The following is a 9,212-nucleotide window of genomic DNA, read 5'->3' on the forward strand; positions in this document are numbered from 1 at the left end:
TATTATGTTAGATCCACTATGGACTGGACTTTCACACTATTATGTTAGATCCACTATGGACTGGACTCTCACAATATTATGCTAGATCCACTATGGACTGGACTCTCACTATTATGTTAGATCCACTATGGACTGGACTCTCACACTATGATGTTAGATCCACAATGGACTGGACTCTCACACTATTATGCTAGATCCACTATGGAATGGACTCTCACACTATTATGTTAGATCCACTATGGACTGGACTCTCACACTATTATGTTAGATCCACTATGGACTGAACTCTCACACTATTATGTTAGATCCACTATGGACTGGACTCTCACTATTATGTTAGATCCACTATGAACTGGACTCTCACACTATTATGTTAGATCCACTATGGACTGGACTCTCACACTATTATGTTAGATCCACTATGGACTGGACGCTCACTATTATGTTAGATCCACTATGGACTGGATTCTCACAATATTATGTTAGATCCACTATGGACTGGACGCTCACTATTATGTTAGATCCACTATGGACTGGACGCTCACTATTATGTTAGATCCACTATGGACTGGACGCTCACTATTATGTTAGATCCACTATGGACTGGATTCTCACAATATTATGTTAGATCCACTATGGACTGGACGCTCACTATTATGTTAGATCCACTATGGACTGGACTCTCACACTATTATGTTAGATCCACTATGGACTAGACTCTCACACTATTATGTTAGATCCACTATGGACTGGACTCCCATAATATTACGTTGTGGCTTGTGCAGCCCTTTGAGACACTCGTGATTTAGGGCTATATAAGTAAACATTGATTGATTGATATGCAATACTCTCTTAGAATAATAAAAAATAAATATTGCCTTTAAAAGTTGGCATGGTCAGAGGTATTAATTTTTAGCAATATGCTTATTAGTGTATACAATAATGTCATTAACAAGCATTACAATTAGATTAATCACATTTTGGATTTTGAATACATGTTTATTTGCACAAAGCTTGTCAACAGTTTTAGCTACTGTGCAGTTAGGGCAGACCCTGGGCAAATTGGGGCCCGGGGGCCACATGCGGCCTGTAAAGCTTTTCAATCTGGCCCGCCGGACATTCCCAAATAACTTTTTTAGATCTTTAAGATGGAAAGTGTAGCTGCCATTATGATGTGCAGTGATGTTTTCTAATGACCGTAAGTCTTCAACTATAGAAAGCATTTCAATGGTTGGAATCTGTGCTTTTGCATTGATTAACAGTAGTTAATACTATATGATCAATGTTAATTACAAACTAAATGTGGGATATAAATATAATGGAAGTATAATTGTTTGTATATAGTATATAATTGGTGCAAAACGTTAACATGTGTACAAGGATAGTTCACATGCCTTTACTGTGTATATAATTGAACATTATTTATGTTGTGTACAAAGTGTATTTATAATAGGTTGTGAAAAGAAAATGTCATATTTTGTGGAAGCTCATCTTGTACTTGACTTTATTTATAGGGTTAGGCACAATAAGTGTTCAACTTCAGCCTAAACCCTTTCGGTCATTTTTTTTTAAATTTATGAATGTACAACTGTTTGTTTATGAATGAACATCTGTTTGTTTATGTAAAACGGTTTGTTTATTTTGTTGACCATTGACCGAATAAATAATAAACTAAAACTAACAAAAAATATACTAGTTACTATGGTAATCTAATGAGTTACTATGGTAACCTAAGTCACAGCAGCTCAGACCAGGCACCAAGCAGTGTGGGTGGGGAGCGTTTCCAGAGTGGCCAGCCTGAAATGCAGGTGTCAGGGACAGACGCGGAAGGAGATTTTTACAACAAAGTTCTAAAGCTTAGTGAGATATCAGATATATTAGATGGTAGGTGGTTTTTTTTTTTACCCTTCGCGTTCATATTTTGCTGTTTTTGTTGCTTTTCACTTGATTGTAAAATGTTGATCGAGAGGGGATGTGATGTTCATATTTGGTCAATATTCAGTGTTTTATCCTTTATAGAAAAATGTAAAATTCCATTACGTTTTTTAAGGCGGCATGTCATAATGTTTTTATCATTCAATCAGACATTATTGTGAGGTTTTGTATTAGTGTTCCTAAACATAGATATACTGGCCCCCCAGCATACTTGCCAACCCTCCCGGATTTTCCGGGAGACTCCCGAAATTCAGCGCCTCTCCCGAAAACCTCCCGGGACAAATTTTCTCCCGAAAATCTTCCGAAATTCAGGCGGAGCTGGAGGCCACGCCCCCTCCAGCTCCATGCGGACCTGAGTGACGTGTTGGCAGCCTGTTCACATGTCCGCTTTTCCACAATATAAACAGCTAATGATCGAGGGCGAGTTCTTGGTTTCTTATGTGGGTTTATTGTTAGGCAGTTTCATTAACGTCCTCCCAGCGCAGTAACAACACACAACAACAGCAGTCAAGTTTTCGTCCCCCGTAAAGCAGTTGGTCTGCCGTAAACAGCAATGTTGTGACACTTTTAAACAGGACAATACTGCCATCTACTGTACATGCATATGTGACCCACCCATAATGTGTCACATTTTTGTGTTGATTTATTTTATTTTATTTTGTGGTTTGAATTCGTTTTTGGAGCTGTCATTACAGATTTATCAGTATTCACATTGGTCAGTAGGGGGCAGTAGGGCGTTTCTTCCCAATTGAATGCTGTCACCTGCAGACCGGAAGTGTCTTGTCATTCTGATGAGCGCGACCAGTCTGTGAACGATTGAAACGTCCTGTGTGCTTTTTCCTCCTGTATAACAGGTTAGTTTTGGTGAATCAACTCACTGAATAATATCCATGTGATCTTTATAAGTTTAAGTACACATTCTGATGGTGGAGCCTAACTGTAAAGTGTTTGTGAGTTGTAGTTTGTATTTATGAATGAATCCAGTGCACAGCTGCAGTAATCAATACAAAAAGGTGACGTGAGTGCGCAATGTTTATATAGGAACTTCTGATACTAATTCAGACTCCCAAATTAGAGCTCCCGTTTTCTTATTGATTTTATAATGTATATTTGTATAATGTGTGTGTTCTGAAATAGTGACAGAGAATAGAACAAGGATGGACAATTCAACCCTTAACTCAACAATGAGTAGATGAGTGTTATGTGTGTGTATATGTGTAAATAAATGAACACTGAAATTCAAGTATTTCTTTTATTTACTTATATATATATGTAATAAAATATATATATATATTTATAGCTAGAATTCACTGAAAGTCAAGTATTTCTTATATATATATATATATATATATATAAACCACGCCCCCCGCCCCACCCCCGACCACGCCCCCACCCCCACACCTCCCAAAATCGGAGGTCTCAAGGTTGGCAAGTATGGCCCCCAGACACATTTTTTTCTCTGAATTTGTCCCCCTCGTGTCAAAATAATTACCCAGGGCTGAGTTAGGGTGTATTTGAGCGTGAAATTTGCCAGCAAGCACACCAGTCAGGAGCCTCCTCACTCATTTTCAACTGACGGATGCATTGATCTGATCACCGGCCAGAAAGCGGTTAAGGTCAAATAAATGACATGAAAATGTAATTGTGTACAAACCCCGTTTCCATATGAGTTGGGAAATTGTGTTGGATGTAAATATAAACAGAATACAATGATTTGCAAATCCTTTTCAACCCATATTCAGTTGAATGCACTACAAAGACAACATATTTGATGTTCAAACTCAAACTTTTTTTTTTTTGCAAATAATAATGAACTTAGAATTTCATGGCTGCAACACGTGCCAAAGTAGTTGGGAAAGGGCATGTTCACCACTGTGTTACATGGCCTTTCCTTTTAACAACACTCAGTAAACGTTTGGGAACTGAGGAGACACATTTTTGAAGCTTCTCAGGTGGAATTCTTTCCCATTCTTGCTTGATGTACAGCTTAAGTTGTTCAACAGTCCGGGGGTCTCCGTTGTGGTATTTTAGACTTCATAATGCGCCACACATTTTCAATGGGAGACAGGTCTGGACTACAGGCAGGCCAGTCTAGTACCCGCACTCTTTTACTATGAAGCCACGTTGATGTAACACGTGGCTTGGCATTGTCTTGCTGAAATAAGCAGGGGCGTCCATGGTAGCGTTGCTTGGATGGCAACATATGTTGCTCCAAAACCTGTATGTACCTTTCAGCATTAATGGCGCCTTCACAGATGTGTAAGTTACCCATGTCTTGGGCACTAATACACCCCCATACCATCACACATGCTGGCTTTTCAACTTTGCGCCTAGAACAATCCGGATGGTTCTTTTCCTCTTTGGTCCGGAGGACACAACATCCACAGTTTCCAAAAACAATTTGAAATGTGGACTCGTCAGACCACAGAACACTTTTCCACTTTGTATCAGTCCATCTTAGATGAGCTCAGGCCCAGCGAAGCTGACGGCGTTTCTGGGTGTTGTTGATAAATGTTGATAATAGTTTTAACTTGCACTTACAGATGTAGCGACCAACTGTAGTTACTGACAGTGGGTTTCTGAAGTGTTCCTGAACCCATGTGGTGATATCCTTTACGAACTGATGTCGCTTGTTGATGCAGTACAGCCTGAGGGATGGAAGGTCACGGGCTTAGCTGCTTACGTGCAGTGATTTCGCCACATTCTCTGAACCCTTTGATGATATTACGGACCGTAGATGGTGAAATCCCTAAATTCCTTGCAATAGCTGGTTGAGAAAGGTTTTTCTTAAACTGTTCAACAATTTGCTCACGCATTTGTTGACAAAGTGGTGACCCTCGCCCCATCCTTGTTTGTGAATGACTGAGCATTTCATGGAAGCTGCTTTTATACCCAATCATGGCACCCACCTGTTCCCAATTTGCCTGTTCACCTGTGGGATGTTCCAAATAAGTGTTTGATGAGCATTCCTCAACTTTATCAGTATTTATTGCCACCTTTCCCAACTTCTTTGTCACGTGTTGCTGGCATCAAATTTTAAAGTTAATGATTATTTGCAACAAAAAAAAATGTTTATCAGTTTGAACATCAAATATGTTGTCTTTGTAGCATATTCAACTGAATATGGGTTGAAAAGGATTTGCAAATCATTGTATTCCGTTTATATTTACATCCAACACAATTTCCCAACTCATATGGAAACGGGGTTTGTACATGATTAATGCAATGGTTTTTGTGATCAATCACAAGTTAGCCCGAATTAAAATACATTTTCCAGCTGCAAAAAAAAAAAAAAAAATCCACGTAGGTTTTTCTGTATAAATATTGTATCTTTTTATTTAAATATCAAACATTATTTTGAAAACGTATTTACATAAATTAGACTTGCATTGTTACACTGTGACAGACATGGATGTTTGATTCGTACGTTGGAAAAAAAAGACAATCATACCATGAAAGATGGCAGAAGCACCTTTGCTCTGAGGGAGAGGTGTTTTTGTTTTCTTGCGGAGGTGGGGGCTTCATTAATTAATAACTGGACAAGACGAAGGACAAAGACAGGCTTGCAAGGACAGTGAAGGCCTCTTATGACGGGTCGAGCAATGTGTTTTAAGGCTGAAAACCGTGCTCCCCTTCAGTCACACACCTTCAGCATACCTGCCAACTTTTGAAATCAGAAAAACCTAGTAGCCAGGGTCCAAGGGCCGCAGGCCCCGGTAGGTCCAGGACAAAGTCCTGGTGGAGGGTTCAGGGCTTCGCCCCCCGACGCAAAATGATTATTAGCATTCAGACAGGTTAAAATGTTGCTAAAACCATCACTTTTCTATCAGTCACAGTGACTTTTCAAAACAAAAATATTACAGCAAAAATCATATGGGTTGATTGACATGATTATTCTGTAAGCTAACTTCAATAGTTTGAAATTATTATCCTGTCAACCTTTCACAAGACTTCAATTTGTTAATTGAAAGTATAAACAGTATAAACACTTTTTACAGTAAACAAATGGTAAAACAGTACTAAACAATTCCATTAAAAAAAAAATTGGTGTCATTATTAACTTTCTGTCCAAGCTTGTATAATCTACTGCCTTGTTCAATTGTAAAAAATATTATGTGCCTAAAATTCACATTTCTATCACAATTATCATACTGTAAACATGGTAAGCTAACTTCATTAAAATTAATAGTCCTGTCAATAGCATGGAATTACAATTCAAATGTAGTTTTTTTGTAAGCCTTTCAAAAGAATTCAAAATATGAAAAATTAATGAAAATTAATTTAAGCCATCAGACACTTGAAAAGTGGCGCATCACATCTCTAATGTAATCATTTGAACTTTTCAACAGAAATAGCACTGCAAAAATATTAAGGACATACTTCTGTATTTTGGTAGTTATGCTGTCAACATTTAACAAGATTTCTTCAACTTGGACTTGAAAGCATAAATAGTATAAACACTTTTAACAGTATGTCGTGCTGTGAAATACAGCCGACAGGATTGCGCACCAAACACGAAGCAAGGCCAAAGCGCATGGTGCAGGAGAACAAAGGACTTCTTTCATTTAAGGTTTGTGATAAACCATCAAACTCATTCGTTAAAAGGACTCTATAGTAATATAAAGCGAATTTTTCTGGACATTATCATGCAAGAAAAGTTTATTTTTGGGACCGCGATCACCGCGTAATGATTTTTAAAGGTTGCATTACAAACATTTAACTGTCCCATGTGATCAGCCAGTGCGATTGGAAATCCATGCTCAATTATTGCCTCCGTGAATAAAACTTCGGCATTTATCACATCCAAAGAATCTGTTTGGGCGACGAAAAACGTTGAAAGTTTTCCACTTGTATCGCTAGCAACGGCATTAGACTTGTGTTTTTTTTGTCCCAACGTGGTCTTTTACATCGCTAATTCCTCCGTGTCCGATCGAAAAATCTTGTCTGCACAAGGTGCAATTCGCGTAGTTTTCACCCTTTTTTTTTTTTTTAATTCATAAAACCGTATTTTTTATCACTGCAACCGTAACCCGGAATAGGTTGATGAAAACCGTACGAATTACGGGAAAACCGGAGTAGTTGGCAGGTATGCTTCAGTGTATATCTTCAAGAAATGAGACGGAGACAATGCAAGAAGAACAGCACCAACAAATATAGGAATAACTACTTCTTCCTCTATATTTCCCAACATACAACAAGTGACAATATTCGTCTCCACCAACACAATGTTATGTTTACAACAGGGGCCCTAACATGCATTCTATATGGCTTTCCTTCTTTGGCTTTAGGATTTAGATGGAAAAAGAAAAAACTAACAAAACCTTCCTCAGCACAGGAAAATGTAAAGTACTGCTGCTTCATGGTGTTATTTACGACAACAAGGCGTACTGGAGAAAAGTGAGTCTTTGGTGCGCCCGCTTTGAAACTATAAAAAGACATTTTAACATCACAAAGAGTGCCTTTAAGAGCAGCCTGCCCGTGAGCGGAACATTAGAACCGATTTTTGGACTAAATGCCGGCACACGTTTACAATCGCGGTGAACATGTTGGTTGGTGTAAAATTTCATCATGTAGACACAGACATTACCGTATTTTCCGCACTATTAGCCGCACCTAAAAACCACAAATTTACTCAAAAGCTGACAGTGCGCCTTATAACCCGGTGCGCTTTATATATGGATTAATATTAAGATTCATTTTCATAAAGTTTCGGTCTCGCAACTACGGTAAACAGCCGCCATCTTTTTTTCCCCGTAGAAGAGGAAGTGCTTCTTCTTCTACGCAAGCAACCGCCAAGGTAAGCACCCGCCCCCATAGAACAGGAAGCGCTTCTTCTTCTACTGTAAGCAACCACCCGCCCGCGTAGAAGAAGAAAAAGCGCGCGGATATTACGTTTCATTTCCTTTGTGTTTTTACATCTGTAAAGACCACAAAATGGCTCCTACTAAGCGACAGGATTCCGGTTCATGAAAAGACGCAATCTCTCCATCCGCACACGGACTACTATTTCACAGCAACTGCCTAAAGACTTTCAAGAAAAGCTGGCTACTTTCCGTGCATATTGTAAAAACAAGATAGCTGAAAAAAAGATCCGGCCAGAGAACATTATCAACATGGACGAGGTTCCACTGACTTTTGATATCCCTGTGAACCGCACTGTGGATACAACGGGAGCACGTACGGTGAATATTCGCACCACAGGGAATGAGAAGTCATCCTTCACTGTGGTTCTAGCTTGCCATGCTAATGGCCAGAAACTTCCACCCATGGTGATATTCAAAAGGAAGACCTTGCCAAAAGAGACCTTTCCAGCCGGCGTCATCATAAAAGCTAACTCGAAAGGATGGATGGATGAAGAAAAGATGAGCGAGTAGTTAAGGTAAGTTTACGCGAAGAGGCCGGGTGGCTTTTTTCACGCAGCTCCGTCCATGTTGATATACGACTCCATGCGCGCCCACATCACGCTGGTTTTTAATATATTATTAAAGTTTGACTGACCTGACTGTTTTTTTGACATTCCTTTAGCGCAGTTAGATGCGGCTTATAACACGGGGGCGGCTTATAGGTGGACAAAGTTTTGAAATATGCCGTTCATTGAAGGCGCGGCTTATAACCCAGGGCGCCTTATGGTGCGGAAAATACGGTACACAAGAGAAGCAGCAAAAATGAAAAAAAAAAGCGGGACACACAAACTTAAAAAATACACACCTATATAATTGTTGCTCGAGTTAATGGTACTACTGTATTTCCTCAAAGAGTGGCCTCTATTCTAATAGATCAACCTTAAATAATTGATGGGTGTGCCATAAATTACAACAGGGGTGTGCAAACTTGCTCCACCGAGGGTACACAATTGATACATTTTGCACACGAAACATGCTAAAATGATTTAAATACATTTTCAGAATATGCAGCAAGACAATGACAAGACAAATAACAAATAATGGCCTATTTTGGGACAAATCCACACCATTTTTCTCACTAACACAATTAAATGCAGTATTGCCCTGAAGGGAAACATAAAAAAAAAGTCCCCTAATAAAAGCCACATTGTTCCGGTACTTTCTGCAGAGCCACTATAAGAGGAAATACAGCACTTCATCTAAGCACACACTTCACCAGTACAACCGTGTGACAACTTGTAAAAAAATATACATCTCTTTAAATTCACACTTGACCCATATATATCGTAAGCATGACCAGATGCTAGCGTTAAGCTTTGTGAACATCAAACACAACACTAATCACACACAAACACACACGCTGGCCGGTTCAAT

Source organism: Nerophis lumbriciformis, linkage group LG32 (assembly GCF_033978685.3).
Source record: "Nerophis lumbriciformis linkage group LG32, RoL_Nlum_v2.1, whole genome shotgun sequence".
In the NCBI taxonomy this organism is placed as follows: Eukaryota; Metazoa; Chordata; class Actinopteri; order Syngnathiformes; family Syngnathidae; genus Nerophis; species Nerophis lumbriciformis.